The 16,595-nt window shown below is 36.3% G+C and overlaps 1 long non-coding RNA gene across 2 annotated transcripts; it reads right to left on the bottom strand.

The window, feature by feature from the left end:
* Positions 1–99: 99 nt before the first annotated feature.
* On the bottom strand, positions 100–16,462 carry LOC132787112 (uncharacterized). Of its 2 annotated transcripts, XR_009632511.1 has the most exons (3): positions 16,420–16,462; positions 15,236–15,421; positions 100–187 (listed from the first exon to the last, which is right to left on the bottom strand). It is a non-coding gene; the product is annotated as an uncharacterized LOC132787112 (long non-coding RNA). The 2 variants fall into 2 exon arrangements; XR_009632510.1 differs by lacking the exon at positions 16,420–16,462 and having other exon boundaries at positions 15,236–15,690.
* Positions 16,463–16,595: the final 133 nt, after the last annotated feature.

The raw sequence follows: 16,595 nt of genomic DNA, 5'->3' as shown, positions 1-16,595 counted from the left end.
GTTTTTGTTGTAGTTGTTGTTGTTGTTCTTGTTTGTTACTTGTTGTTTTTGCAACAGGTTGAAGTTCTTGTTGCTTTTGCTTGTTTACGTATGTACCAATTTACAGTTATGTTTCGTTATTTTTTTTTTTGGGTTATGTTTTCGCTTTTTACTACGAATTGCAAATTTGTTTTGTCTTAGCTTGAAGCTATATAAAAAGAAAAGGAATAGAGAAAACAAATGTACAACATGAGTTTTGAAAGAAGTTGAAAGGGTCGAAGATTGACTTTAAGACAAATATTAGCATAGAATAGTGGCAATAACATATAAACTACATAGACACATACATAGACAATGATAACATTATATAGGTAGAGTGCGAGACAACTATATGAACTACATACGTGCCCTAAAGGCATGCGTGCGACAGAGATGGCAATAGTTTCGGGTGTAAGGAGTAAATAATTCAAATGAAAATTCTTAAGCAGATGCTATTGAAGTAACTGCATTTATCTGTTTGATGAATACCATTCAATTTAATTACATTTGCAATTCCAAGCACAATGACTCTAATTCAATTTGATTGTGCCCAAAAATTCGTTCGCGAACCTCACGTAATTTTGTTTTCAAATTCAATTGTGCACTCAAAGGCCCAACTGAACTGACCTGACCTCACCTGCCCTGTCTTGTGCCTCTTGCTATCCGCATACCCAGAGCCAAATGTGTGCTGCATTTTGCATGAGAATCCCACAACCTCAACGCTCAGCGGAAATCCGCTGCCTTGTCCGTCCGTACGTCCGCCTGGTTACCCGGACTGTTACCTCCTGCTATTCGCTACTTGCCTGAGAGCTGGGTTACCATCATCCGCGTTTACTGCTTGCTTCTGCTTTGCAAATTAAATTCTCAGCAGATGCGCGTAGTATTATAGGGGTCAGGTTTTCTTTTTGTTGTCAGGTGCATACGCGACCCCAACTATCTATCATAGTTATGCCAAGTATTACGTGTATCTAAATAGAAATGGCGAATATACAGACTACTTCTAGTAGTATGCATACAATTAGCTTACAATCCATGCTAGCATCTGGCAGACACATTCGTATTCTCTTAATGAAATTAAATAATTCACAAATTTGCCCAAAACGCAAATTGCTCTGGTTTCTACACTTTGTGCAAACAGCGCAATTATCTTGGGTACGTTTGAAAGAAAAGCTGCTTAGTATTCATTTGGTCTAATTGGGGCAGTTAATTATGCAACTGCGCTTCCTTTTTGCTAACATCTGCAGTGGGGCAATTGTTACACTTACATAATATATGTAGGAAACATAGTGTTTTCATATAAAAACAAATTTGTTTTACTGAATTTTTTAATATGTCTATCATTTTCAATAGGTAATTATCAGACAAGCAAATAATAGCTCATATTCATATATTTTTGTATAGGTATACAAGAAAATAAAATGTACATTTTTAAAATACCAAATATTGTGCAACAACTATTCCCATTCTGTGATTATTAAAATTAAAGCTCAGCAAAAATGATTCTAAATTAAAAAAAGAATTAAACATGTTTAAAATTCTCTTACGTGGCAACTATTGCAATTAAAATGAAGAGAAACAAGTAAGAAAGCTACAATCGAGTGTGCTCAACTGTGAGATACCCGCTACCCATTTTGAATAAAATCAAACCATAGCACATTGTTTAGTTAGTTTTAAAATATACCAAATTAATAAATCACTCTATACAAAAAATATACCAAAGGCGATACTCTGTATATTGACACACATTCATAGTCTAAAATATACCAAATTGTCAGCCGAAGTAGTTAACACCCAGAGTAAGTAGGAGTTTTTGCCCATACAAAATTTCTTTAATAACTTCACAAAGACTATAGTTATTATTGTATATACCAAATTGTATTACCCTAGCTTCAAAATTACACTTGTTATTTGAGTTTTGTCAATTTGCGTGGGCGAAAGTTGGCGTTGCAAAAATGTGCAACAAACTACATCTGAAAACTATAGCTCTATCTCTTATAGTCTCTGAGAGCTAGGTGTCACAGTATAACATACATATATAATAATTCCACATAAGAATAATAATAATTCCCACAAAATAATGAAAAGCAACAATCGATATTAGATATAAATTCTAAAAAAGAATAGATTTGCAGACAAATGTATATTCTAAGCGATACATCAGTTGTCCGTCAAATATTTGTTTTAAAGTTTTAAAACTATGTATCATATTTAATGCTTTCATTGCCAGTGTGAAATATCTCCGTTCAATAGACTGCTGCAAGTTTAATTCGCAAGTCATGTGTGAACTGTGTGTGCCGGGGTATCGACATCCCAAGTCAGCTAGTTACAGAGTACGTGACACTCAGCTACATACTTACGTAACATAGGTGTTGAGCACCTGCTGGCACAAGTTTACAGAAAATGTAATTAAGTGGCAGGAAAATCTGTTGCTTGTTTGCATAATTGATGACATTAATATGTTTGGAGTATGTACAGAGAAAGATACAAACAACCCTTTGTCATTATTATCTACTCACTCGATCAACTAGCAGCTGGAAAACAGTGGTCTGATAATTAACTCATACGTTGTTGGGTGCAATACACAAAAATAATGCACTTTTATTGCTACCTCGTTGCCAGGGGGCATAACATAAATTATGTTACGTAGCCATTTTCACTCTCTGCACCATTTGGCAGTCAACTCACTCGACGATGGGGACAATTCCAATTTTGTTGCGCCACTCCTCAATGTCAGAGGCTTACGCAATGCATTTGTGGGGCGTGTGCCAACTCGTTGCAGACACTTTCGCACACTGCTGGGAGCTGATGCACATCTATTCTATACGTGAGTGGGTTGCAAAAGTTTGTTGCAGCAGCACGCTCTTAAAACGAGCCACCAGAACTTTGCCCTCTTCCTGTTTTGCTGTTTCAACAGACGAGCACAATTTCTACGATTTACACTTCTAATGGGAAAAATGCGAAGAAAGTTTTGCAATAAACGCAGCCATAGATGCTCTCTTGAAGTCTGAAGCTAGCCAAATGGATTAAAAGTAGCATAATTGTTATTGTTTCAACGTATTTATTATGTGTAGTCTGCGTTCAACGCATTAAAAGGGCTTAATTCGTACTATTTTCTTTGTCATAAAGTAACGCTCTACTGATTCGCTGACTACACTAATAAAAGTTGGTCATGAGATTTACAAACATTGTATTGATCAATATGAAAGAGTTAACAGCACGAATTCAAAAAATATGGTAGCAGCTTTTATTAAGTCTGGCAATTTAAATAGTAAGCTCATAAATAAAAATCTTGTTCATAGCATGTATGAATTGAAAGGGCTTTATTCATATTAATTTCCTTGCAATAAGGGCGACGCTGTATTGATTCACTGACTACCCTATTGAAAATTGGCAACAAGGCCATGAAATTTACCAACACTATACTGATGAATAAGATAGAGTTGGCAGCACGTCATTGAAAACTGGCAGTTCCCATTAAGTTGCATATTGCAAGTTGATGAAAGAAAAACTTGTCCATATTGCATTGAAAGTGTTTAATTTGTATTCCTTTCTATGCATATTGATTCGCATACTACAGTAATGAAAGTTACCTACAAGGCCATGAAATTTGACAGCACTGTATTGATTAAATTGAAAGAGTTGGCAGCACGAATTTAACATACCCAAAACTGGCAGCTGTCATTTTAAATTTTCAATTGATGTATGAATATCTTGTCGAAAAGCTTCTATAAATTGCAAGTGTGTGAACTGGTTTACCAGATTCTTGAGAGTATACAAAAGCAGCTGTTTTTTTGTGCTCTTACAACATGTGCAACAATTGCCGGCAGACTTGTGGAGTGACCATTTTTCCAGCTTTTCCAAGTGCTGCGGCATTTTATGCATGTAATTAAAGTGGCACTTTATTACACTCACATACAGAAACATACACACACGCGTGGCACTCTACACACACATACACTGACACTCACAAGCATGCAAGTGACAGGCAAGTTGATTGCGCATTTTGGTTTGGCTGTTGTTGTTGCCTTGGAAACGCTTCGTTCGCCGTTGTTGCCTTGACAATTAACGGCGGCCCAACAGTTTTTTTCTTCGTTTTTTTTCGTTACCTGCCCCGCCACACACCCAGAAAAAGGGGTCAGCATGAATTAGCCATGGCAGACAAAGTCACTAGTTAAGGCTCACATTGTCACAGCGTCGAATGCCGAACTCTCCCTCAGTATGTGTGTGTGTATTTCGCAAAGTGCAAATGACGCAATGCAAATGGCAAATGGTAAATGGTGAATGCTAAATGGCAAATAAGGCGAGCACACTTTGCGCTGCGAAATGCGAAAATTCCACTGCCATGAAAAAGTTACTATCAAAGTTTTCTTTATGCGCTTCCTTGCACTTTCAATTTTAGCTTTTCCGAGACTCGTTTCAGTTGCAAGACTACGTGCAACGCACAACTTGCCACAGCCTTGCCATGATGCAACCGAAACCATTTATTAGAGCATATTCCAAATTTCCATTTCACATCAGTTTCACAAAAATGCGTTTTGCAATCTTAAGCTCTTAAACAACTCCCAAAAGTATGCAACACATAATTCACTTAAAATGTTTTGAGAACAGACTTTGGGCACGAGTATTTTGCCTTTTGGACGCTTTGTAAGCGGAAAATTTTGTGGCTCAGGCTAATTAAAACTTTTTTGCTGCATGTTAATTAAAGGCTTAAGTCAGCGTCAGAGCGTAGTGAAATAATATATGAAATTGTGTTTTATTTAGATGTGTTGCAATTGCTACTAAAAGTTTTGCAATATCTTTGAATAAGCTGTAGAAATGTTTTTTCCATCACATGTTTTTTTCTAACAATTTTACAACAGAGTTAAAAATTTATGTGAACTTGAAATGAAATGGACACGTTAGCCGAGCTATTGCTTAAAGCCGCCCAATTGTCCATAAGAAAAACGCTGACGTCTTGGCTTTTCCCCAATTTTCCCCAATTAATTATTCAGGATCTAGCTGAAAATAAACACATGACTCAGAAGCAGCGAATCGATTATATGTATGGTAAATAAATAGATTAACGTATATATGCAATGTAATCTAGCTAGGAATATTATAATTAAATAGATAGGATATTTGGTGAATGTGACATTTGGTCAAATTACACTAAAGCGCATTTAATACACTTGGCCTAAATAAATACTTGTGTGTCAAGCCAACTTGGCAAACACGCACACAAATGTTCGCATTCATGCGAACGCCTTTCATATGAGTGGAGTGTTTTTATTGCTATTACATAAATGATTCACTAAGCGATACCCTTTAAATTGGTATTCAGAGAGGAAAATAGCAACCTAAATTAACATTAAAATCTATACAAACTTATCTATAGGAATTTACTAATTTCATTTCTAAATAAATATGTATCAATAAATAAATACAAAAGAAATTTTACAATTCCAAATAAAAAATCGTATAATCTCGTACGTTTACTTAAAATCAAAATAGATTTCAAGTTTTTAACTTTGGGAAAAATAATAATAATAAGAAATAATATACTTTTGTAATACTACTTCAAACCAAAAAAAATTCTAGATCTTCATTTCATTTTTAAGAAAAAATATAAAATATATACTTTTGTTGTAATTCTAATTAAAATATAAATACATTATTATTTGCAATTTCTTAGTCTACCAAATATTATTCGTAACTCCTAGCCAATGAGTTTGAAAAGTCCTACTTGAACTGCAGTAGATTAAAAATTTACTTTTATGGCTCCATTTCTGCATCATATTGACACTAACTTTTAAGATTAAAGTGCTCTACTAAATCGTATATTTAAGTATTTATATAAACAAAAATTCAATTTTCTATTTATTTATTTTTATTTATATTAAATGTGAGAAAAGAACAAAGAAATAACGTCCAATTTTAATTCCGACTACACAGCATTTGTAGCGCCATTAAATTGAGTCTCCAAAGTTTAATTTTTTAGAAACTCTAAACTTTTAAATTTCGCACAGTTTAACGCTTAAAGCTTTATTTATAAATTAATTTCACTCTACTCTACTTTTTCAAACATAAAAAAGAGAAATAAGTAAAAATAGGAATGTGCACCTCTTTTTATTTTTTTTCATAAATTTTTAAATTTCATTAGAGAACATAGATAGATGCTGCCACTTTTATTGTTTTATTTAGTGCTTCTTTACAAGCACTTCCAACTGTTGAATTTGAAGTGTTATATCTTTCAGCTGCGCACTTAAACACCTTGAAACATTAAGCTTCTAAATGTAGGGTATTCAAAGCAGATAAAAGCAGTTAATTTTACGCTCACGCAAATGCACATTCTGTCTCTTCCTCTTGCTGCTAGACGATAAGCAATAATTTCATTGGTGTGTCTAGTGAGTCGTGCCAAAGCGCTTAGTCTTAGTCAAGGAAGGAGGAAATAGAGAAAGAGGAGAGAGAGGACATTAGATTTAAGTGGTCATTGGCTGGAGCGCTGTGACAATGCAAATTGCGAACTAATTGCTGGCTTAGAAAGTGATGCGAATCTCGGCTGCAGCAATTGTCGATTAGTTGCTGCAACTTTCGCTCACATTGCCCCAGTTTGTGGCACGTGGCATTTGCCTTGTCACAACTTGGCTTTGTGCCCAGTTCGCTAGTCCATTTCTACAGCTGTCAAACCTAACTCCGCCTCGGGATTTCAGTGGATTTTCAGTGGCGCTGGCGTTGGCAAACGCATCGACAACAAGAAATTAAATGAGAATTTGTTGTTGGGGATCTTCTCGTTTCTCGTTTTTGCCAAAAATAAACGCGTTCAAGGGCGCCGTTTGTGCACTTACTTTGGTTATTTATAACTTTCGGTCGCCCCACATAACAATTTATGCGATTTTTAACTATGGGCGCCTAGCTTACGTCTGCTTCCGTATCCGTATCCGTGTCCGTCTTACGTCTCCGTCTCCGGATGTGGAGCACTGGAGCCTCAACCTTACGACCTTCCAAGGCCAAAGGCCAGAGTGAAAGTCGTAAAGTTTGCCAGAATTTTTGCTTAATGCGCAGACTGCATGAGTTAACTGAGCGTTGGGTGTGGGGAAAAACATATGATAGCAACTTGGCTTATAAACGAGGTTAGGCTTATGCCATAAACTCGATGTTGATAAGGCTGCCAGTTGCAGCTCATTAGGGCAACTTTGTGGTGGCAATGCCGATGGAAAGTGCACCTGCTGTGATGCAAAATAAAACGAAAAAACAGAAAACAAAACTATAGAAGAAGGTGGTGTCATGTGGGCGACGATGTCTGGCGATGATGTCAAAGGCAACTGCTATGCGGGTCAATTTGAAAAATGTATGAGGCAATCGTCCAGACATGCCAAGGCAGTCGCAATTTTCAAGTGCCGTCGGCACTGAAAGCATTGTCAGCATTGCCCCCAGACGGTGATGCCGTGACGCCTTCCGTTTCGTGACGAGAACTCCTGCTACACGATTCTTCACTTTCTCGCTCTCGCCCTCTCTCTCTCTCGCACACACACACACTACAAGACTCTGGTTTTTGTTGCGCGTCGTGGGCAAGATTAGGCTTAGCAGCTCTCGCAGCTGCTTTGCTTGCATTTGCAATTTAAGTGCCCAAGGCCACTAAATGTCAAATTGAATATAAATATTTAAGCTCATTCCCGAATGATGCAGCAAAATGTTGCTGTTGGCCTTCGCTAGGTTTGTTAGCCAGTTGCTACAGCTTTTGCTGTTGCTGCTGCTGTTGTTGTTGTTGTGACTTTATCGACCAATCGAGGGCAAAGGCAATTTTGCAGTTGACTTAGGACGTAATGCCATAAAATATGAATCACATTATATACTCACACACGCACACACACACACACTCACAGACAGGCAGACAGACATAATTGGCACGGTCAGGCAATCAGTTTTCAGTTCCCAGTTCTCAGCATGCAGTCCCCCGAGAGTATGCAACACTTTTTTTCGTTCGTGTGTTACGCAAATTGCGCATACGACACGTTGAAAGCATTCGACGGCCCACGCTTCGACTTATCCTGCATATTCATACATTGAAGTGCTGGTATTAGCGTGGATTGTGTGTCACGGAAACATCGAGCAGTCATTTTATTTAACGATCCAATGCATTAATATTTATACTTATAAATGCTCCGTGTGACACTCGTTCACTTTTTATCGACTCGAAATATCAGCGACTAAGCTCATTTATGTGCAGCATCTGCTGCACTATAAATAACTGTCATATTTATATTTATACCGAATGCACATGTGCACATTTTCAACAGCATATTAAATTAATTGACACACAAACAAAAATTCAATAAATACAAAATAAAAGCTTTATTCTGTTTGAAATTTTATGGAAATTTGTCTACATTTAATGACTGATATCAGATTTTATGGTCATTTGTGCATAGCGCTCTCTTGCCTTAAGTTAGTCACACATATAAACATCACGTATACGTAGCGTAAACAAACATTGAACCCAATGACTTTGCTCGAAGCACATTTTATGTGCTCCTAGTGCCCAAAGTTCGACTATTTCAATCGATTAAACGGAATTGCGATAAACGACGCCAATGGAATTGGCTTTTGGCCCTCTTGGAGCCCTTTTGCCGGTCCTTGCGTGCCCTGCGACCATAAACCAAATAAAAGCTGCAATTTAAAGTTACTAACTTGGCGCCAACTCGCTGCCTTTCGCTCACCCACGCTTTTTTCTTCTCTCGCTCGCTCGCTCGCAGACAACAATTAGATGGGGCTGAATCTGCATAATTTCGAACTTGTTGAGTACAAGTTAGCGACAAGAACCCTACTCAATGTCCTGTCGCAGGTGCAACTGTCTGCTAGCGGATATTTACGAGCACTAGAATGCATTTGTTAAATTGCGAAATTCCTGACCAGAGATCTCGACCTGAACTCGCGCTCTTATCCTTTTTTGTTGTTAGTTGAATTCAAAATGTAATCTTGAGCTTGTTTGAAATAGTTCCTAATCATTGAAACTACATTTTTAATTTGCGTTTGAACTTAATTTAAATATTTTTTCATCATTAAACACAATTTCGTTTTCTTCGGCTTATTTGAAATATGTGTCCCTTATTTGTAAATTTATACCCAAAAATATTTATTTACTTCTGCTTAAAATAACAGCTCATTATTAATGACAAATTGTTTTATTGCAAATTATTTATAGTCTTGAAAATATTATTTTTTTATTTAAACCTTTTTTTTTTACAAAAAAAATGTAATAAATGCAAATATTTTCTTATATTTCAATCCAATTCTATCGCAGCAATTTGATTGCTACATTTACAGTTCCAGCTGTCAATTTCGTCACCTCAGAGAGCATAGAAGGTTACGTTGTTTTAACCAAAGCTCAAACCAAAGTGGCAACCATTGTTCTAGTCGCATTTGTACTTGGTTTGCGTGTTTGGCTTGTGCAAATGGTTGTGTCAACAGCTGTGTATTGACGTCAATATTTAATTATAAGCTCTTGAGGCTTTGTGGCTGCTCGTGTGTCAGCTCTGCAACTCGAATATTTAATAAGTTCATGAGTCAGTCGTGCAATTCAATACTTTCTAAGATGATGAAACAATCAATTTAGAAGTGTGCTAATACGAAATTTAGAATGCAAATGCAATTTATTAGATTAAATTAAAATGTAAATAATTTGAAAATTTGTCAAATAAATAAGGAAATGCTAAAAGCATTGATAAATTATTTAAAGCGCTCGAAAAAGTCAATTGCTAGCATTCACTTGTACAATGGGGCGTATGACACAGCGTATGGCAAATAAATGAGCTGTTTACTTCTTTGTTTGTGTGTTTGTTTGCTTGTTTATCCAACCATCCATCTGTTTGATTGTTGTCTGCGTTTGTTGTCTTTGCATAATTCAATGTATTTGGCCAACAACTGACTCAGTGCTCTGTTTCTCTTTGCTGTGTTTCTGTGTTTCAGGCCATAGAGGCGTTAAGACCGAAAGCCAATCACTGTGTTGGAAGAATGAAACCATTTCAATCCGCAGTCGGAGGCACTTGTAGCACTCTAGACACGATAACGGACTATTCAACTTAAGGCTGCTTTTGTTTATCGTTAGATACGCGGTGTTTGCGTGTGTGTGTGTGTTTGTTTGTTTTGTGTAAAATCGCACCATTTATCAAGTCAGTCCAGGCTGATGCTTTATTGCCACACTGTGTGCTCATTTTTCAAGTTGTTCGCTCTTTATATAGGTTGAAGTATTTCCTAATATTGAATTTCAAGTACATGGAACTTGTTTTTGCCAATTTCCAAATGCGAATTCCGCTTTCAATTGAGCGTTGCGCCAAGAAAAACTTTCAAACGCGCCGAACAACTAAACTAAAAACATTTAAAGAAAGAAGCACAAAGGAAAAGTTCAACTGAACTGAATGTTGCCAGTTATTCTTGCTCCAGCTGGTTGTTTCTCTTGTTACTTTTCTTGTTTTGGGGTTGCTTGAATTAAGGACTTCACAAAAGTTGTTCCCAGGATGAAAATTCGCCACAATATTGTTACACTTGGCTGAATTATTCAACATTTTCGTTGAGAATATTGCGAAAAGGCTTCGCAGCATTATTTTAGTTAAATTACTTGAATACATCATTTATTAAAATAAGCATTATTGTAATCCATGCCACATTTGCAATGAAACTGAGATTGGGAACAGACTTGACATTCAAGATTAAGAAACCAAGGAACAAGCGCTTTAATGAGCCTTATTATGTGATTTGATGTATACGAATGCGTCGCATTATATATACATATTTGTATCCACGAATTTCTCGTCGGCTTTTGGCCAACAAAAAAAATTAATGTATATGTATGTAGATACATAAATATATACGAGTATTTTAATTCCGTTCAAGGGAAAAGAAAATAAATGAAGGCGGCGCCTTTGCTCACTTTGCATAATGAAAACTTGGCAAAGTTCAAAATTTCCATGCTGTCCTCCTTGTTGTTGCTGTTGTTGTTGTTGGTCTTGCTGTTATTATCGGTGAGTGCTCTTAAATTAAACCACAAATGTCGCAAAATGTTGGCCAAATTATAAGTACAAGAGCTCATAGTATTCGTACATATTTATTTACGTGAATTTGTACTCAAAATTGAAGACAGCATTGAGAATTCCAATAATGACTGAAATATTCTAAGGATTTGGACTATGGGGTCAGACCACGCCCCCACGCCCACACGCCCAATCACACACACACACACAAAGTAAGAGAGAGAGAGAAAGAGGCACTTTGCCAGCATAATGCTTGACCATGTTTTGTTGTCATGTGACAGAATTGTGCAATAAATCAAAACGGACGACATGAAAAAATGCCCAAAAATTGTCTAAATAAATCAATTGCTCGAGTGTCATACAAAATATGTCCGCAATATTATTTATAAGCGACACGTAATTAAACGCCACAGCTTATCACATTCCAATTAATATGCGCTGAAAAGTAGGCAATGCTTTTTGTTTATTCCATGTAAATGGTCGAAATTAGTACATAATTAAAGCGAGAGTTTTGAAAGGCAGTCAAGCACTCTTCAACGCTGCAGATGCAGATTAAATTTACGTGTAAAAACAATAAACGCGCCGTAAAAACAATAATAAAGCATTGTTACGTGCATTGCACTAAATTGGTCTACTTAAATGTGTGTGTGTGTGTGTGTGTGTGTGTATGCATGTAATTGCAGTTGTCTGTGTTTTTGCAGCTGTTTGGATGTGTGAAATGAAGCACAAGGCCAACAAGTCAAACAATGGACAACAATAACAAACCGAGTGACGCGAGCATACAAAAGCAGCCGCCAAGTCATGCAAGCTGCAAGCACAAAGCAGCTGCAAATGGAACGACCTTAGGCATACCCTGTAACGGCCGCTGTTGAGGGCTTCAAGGGTGTGCGAAAGACAAATATTCATCAAAAATATCACATGTGGGCTTAGCAAAGAACAGGAGAAACGTTTGAGTTGGCACGGATGTTTGGTTGAATGATTGAACGAATGGTTGCCACAGCAAATGCCACTGCAGCACGTTGCACATTGCACACACACACGTGCATAGAGAGAGACATTTACGGCTCACTGGCATAGCAAATACGTGCACGGATACGGGGGCAACTCACTGACATGTCTGCCACATGTCAAATACTTCGATTTTCTCTGGAGAATAAAAAAAAACTATTCCAAATACGAAGCGGAGTATTGTAGGCGAGGGGGTTGACAGAAGGAGGAAGAGGGGGAGCAGCCAGTGATGTGAGTGTTATGTTCCGGCCCAGATTGACAAGCAGGCAATGACAACAATGCATCTGTCCATCGACCGTTGCCAGTTATAGCTCTTCCTGTTGTCGAGCATGTAACACGATTAAATTCATCAGGTAAGACGCACACAAAAGGCTCGAAGACAGCAGATCAAACCGAAACAGAATACTGCCTGTGAGCATTTGAATGCTTCAAGAATAATAAATTCATGTAATCCATCATAACAATTCGTAGATATTTTGTCACTCAATTTATCCCCTTCTTTTATATCTTTATTATCATTAAATAATTGGAGAGGAATTTTATGTTATTGACTTTAATACTTCAATATTTTAAGGTTGCATCTTTTTATTAACTTCTAGATAGATTTCAAAATTAAATTTTACTTTTTACATTTTACATTGTTTACCAATTTCTTTATTGTTTTGTTCTAGTCTATGTATTAATACGCCTTAAAAAATGTATTTCCTTTTATTTTTGAAGTATGTATTAAAGTAATATTAAACTTATTTAATGTATGTCTTATCGCAAGAATTATTTGCTTTGCTTTGGTGCACATTTTAAAGCTTATTTATAACGAATTTCAACTGAATTGTCTTGTAAAATAAAATATTTTAATAAATATAAGTAAAATTTTAAATATTTATAAATCGCATTTGAAAGGAAATCCTTCACATAGTTCTATTAAAGCATACTCATATTTTTTGCCCAAAAACTCAATTCATTGACGGGTTTAAATCATTATTGATTTAATTTTTTGTCATATTTTAAAGATGAAGCTACAAGGAATTATAATTGTAGATTTAAACATATGATACATTAATAATTGATATATTTACTTTATGGAATCTTTACTTTACTTGTATTTATAAATCAACAACATTCGGTACGCACTGTGAAGGAAATTCTTGACATCATTTATTTTAATTCTATTCATATTCTTTAACGCAGAAACTCACAATTTATTTCACTAATTGGAGAACCTGGATATTCTGTCTGCATTCACTGTCGTCCTTCCCCTTCGTCCCTCCGCTGTTTGTGCGGTGGCACTTAAACCCATTGCTCACAGTCAGCGAACTATGCAAATCAACGGAACGTATACGCAATCGCAATCGCGTATACGCATGGATGTCAGCATCGGATAACCCCTCCAGTTGAGACTGGCTTTTGGTTGCTAGTGCGAATGCACTTTGGATGCATTTGCTTAGCTGATTGCGGCACTCCGCTGAATATGGCCAAGTGAGTGGTGCGAGTACTCGTATTTGAGGTTATGAGTGTACTCATATCTCACTGTTGCACGCACCATGACAACTCGTGCGACGGATGGATGATGCCGGATGACGTCCATGACATGGCGACATCTCGACAGCGCAGAAAGCAAATTATGTTTTCACATAAAACGTCAACTGAGTAATCCACCGTTCTGTCACTCATACACACAAACACCACAAACACACACACACACATGAATATATACGTATATTCTTTTATTTAAGGACACGCTACAGCATATGAGTATATGAAAATGTCATCGCCTGACCAAATGTCAGACGGTTTCTTGTTCCTCATTCTCTAGTTCCTCGCACTCCTTGTACTTGCTCATTTATTTATAGAGCTGACGCTAATGTCATTTGCATACCGAGATTCTCGGTGGATTGTTGAGGAATGTCAATTCAATTGACATGTGAAACGGAAACAGCAACAAAAGCAGACGGCGAATGACAAATTTTTATAGCCAGCAATAGTTGAACAGCGAGTTGCATTCAGTGCCAAACAAATGAATGTTTTATGTGTCCCTTAAGTAGATGACAGCTTTTAATGCTTTTAATTAGCAAAAAGACTTGTCGATAATCATCATTAAAACTTTTCATTTGAATTTATCAATTTAACACATCGCTTTTACGTCGAAGAGATATATTAAGGACATAAATAATAAAGCTATGACAAACAAGTATGAAATCTACAACTGCGCGGTATTACTATTTAAATATACCACATTATTATTTCGAAAACAACTTAAATATACCAAGATGAATATTTGGTATAACAGGTGCTGTTAGAAATATAAATTTTAGCTCTATCTAACTCTGAGATCTTGACGTTCATACGGACAGACCGATAGACATGTGGACATGGCTATATCGTCTTGGCTGTTGACTATGATCTACAATATATATTATATATTCCACGGGATCAGAATTTTAGGTATTTGATATTGTTACAAAGATACAATTTCACTTTTACTTAAGGGTGGCTGACCAAAGAAACTTCAATAAAACCAAAACTAAATTACATTCAGCAATTTAGCGGCAATGAAATAAAATTGGTCAAAGAAATAAACAATGGTGTGTTCTGTCTCATATAGTTCAAGTTTGATTCCTATATGACGTAGAGACACATAAAAACATTTTATATACTCCAAAAACAGCATTAAAATTGCTTAATATCCAGAATAAATGAACCGTAAAATGAATCCTAAAACCAGATATCAAATTATTTCTACTTTCTTAATACTTAAACGTAATGAATTGCTTTCTTCAAAATTTAATTTATATTTTTAGTAGTCCAAAGAATTGAATAATCAAAGTAAGGAAATATACTTTTGTATGCAGAGAATTTATATGATAAACAAACTAATATATAACGAACTATTGAAATACATTATCTAAACATAATTAATATGCATGCAGTTAACAATAGTTTAACAACAATACGAGTATTTCGAACAAAAATCAACTAGCAAATTTGGAAAGCTTAAGTGTTTGGGGTGGTATTTCGTATATCTGATTGTTTATCGTATTATGTATATGAATATGTATTTTCTTCATACTTCGATTATTTAGTAGAAGGCATGATGATTATAATATGGGTATTTTGATTAAGGACATTGCAATTGGGGGTAAGTATTTATGAAATGCATTTATGCATAACTTCAAATGGAATACAAACAGAACACAAACACTTACGTAAAGTTGAACAAACAGCTCAGCGAGTTAGGGGAATGAGGCAAAGTGCAGCTTGTTGAGCTTGCATTCGACAAGACAGTTAACTCAAGGCGAGCACAGCACAGTTATTTTGTACAGTTATGTATTTTTTTTAAGTCTCATCTATATAAACATCAAGTTGTATTTGTTGTTGTTGTTGTAGGCATGCTTTGGAAATTTGAGAATCGCTGAAGTTTCACGAGAACTAAACTAGCGCCAAGACAAACACACAACTACAGGCACAGATATAGACACAGACACATACACAGGCATAGGCACAAAATTGAACATAATATATGTGTATGTGTATATGTACGGTATGTGAGTATCTACATATATAGACGTAGAACTACACAACTGGCTGACAAACGTCTCTAAGCCTCGACAAACATGACGTAAACCCACAAAAAAGTATGCTAGAATTTTTCTCTTTCTTTTTGCTTTGCTTCTCACAATTCCACAGCTGTTGTTGTTGTTGGGTTATGATTTCATATTTTGTTGTTGTTGTTGTTGAATTTAAGAAACTTTCTAGTTTCTTTTGCTTTGCACTTGCTTTAGATTTAATATTTGTTTGTGTATTTTAATGCTTTGTTCACCAACAGATTTGATTTTAAGCGAGACGCGTAAGCGAACGGGGGGGCGTGGCATTCAGACACAGCGACGACAACAAGGACATTAAATAAGGCGCAGCGCACACAATGAGCAACAACAATAACAATCACAATGACAAGCACAAACACAAACAGAAACACGCACACACACACATGCAAACATCTACGCAGGGCTAAGTGAAAGCAGAACAGAAGAAGACGGCGACAAAGAAGAAGAAGTCGAAACACACGATCACAATTGCACGACAGCTATTCAAAGCGATTGCCAATTAATCGATTGCATTTCCGCAACTGAAACAAAAGTCGATTACACAACTCTGCTGAGCGCAACAACAATTGCATCGGTGAATGCAACTGCAACTATGCAACTTTTGTTTCTGCTTTCACTTTTTTGGCCAATTTTAATTTAAGAAAGCACTACATTTTTTGGCTAATTTTAAGCCCAACTATAACTATCGTGCTAGCCGAACACTTTGTTTGTTTGTTGCTATTGTTATTGTTATTGCTTTTGAGCTATTATTATTATTGTTGTATATTGTATTGGTAATTCGTTACATGCGTCTTTCACAATTGCGACGTCTGTTGCGCACGAGAGCCGAGGACGGACTAAAGCGCGACACGGCGAAAGTGACTCGAATTCGAGTCAAAAGGACTCAAACGATTGCCACTCGTTTCGGCTTCATTCGCATTCGTTGAGCGCTTCATTTTGAGTGAGTTATTTTCATACCCCT

This window comes from Drosophila nasuta, chromosome 2R, assembly GCF_023558535.2.
Source record: "Drosophila nasuta strain 15112-1781.00 chromosome 2R, ASM2355853v1, whole genome shotgun sequence".
Lineage (NCBI taxonomy): Eukaryota > Metazoa > Arthropoda > Insecta > Diptera > Drosophilidae > Drosophila > Drosophila nasuta.
Note: the sequence above shows the minus strand (reverse complement) of the source record. Positions and strands in the feature narration are given on the sequence as shown.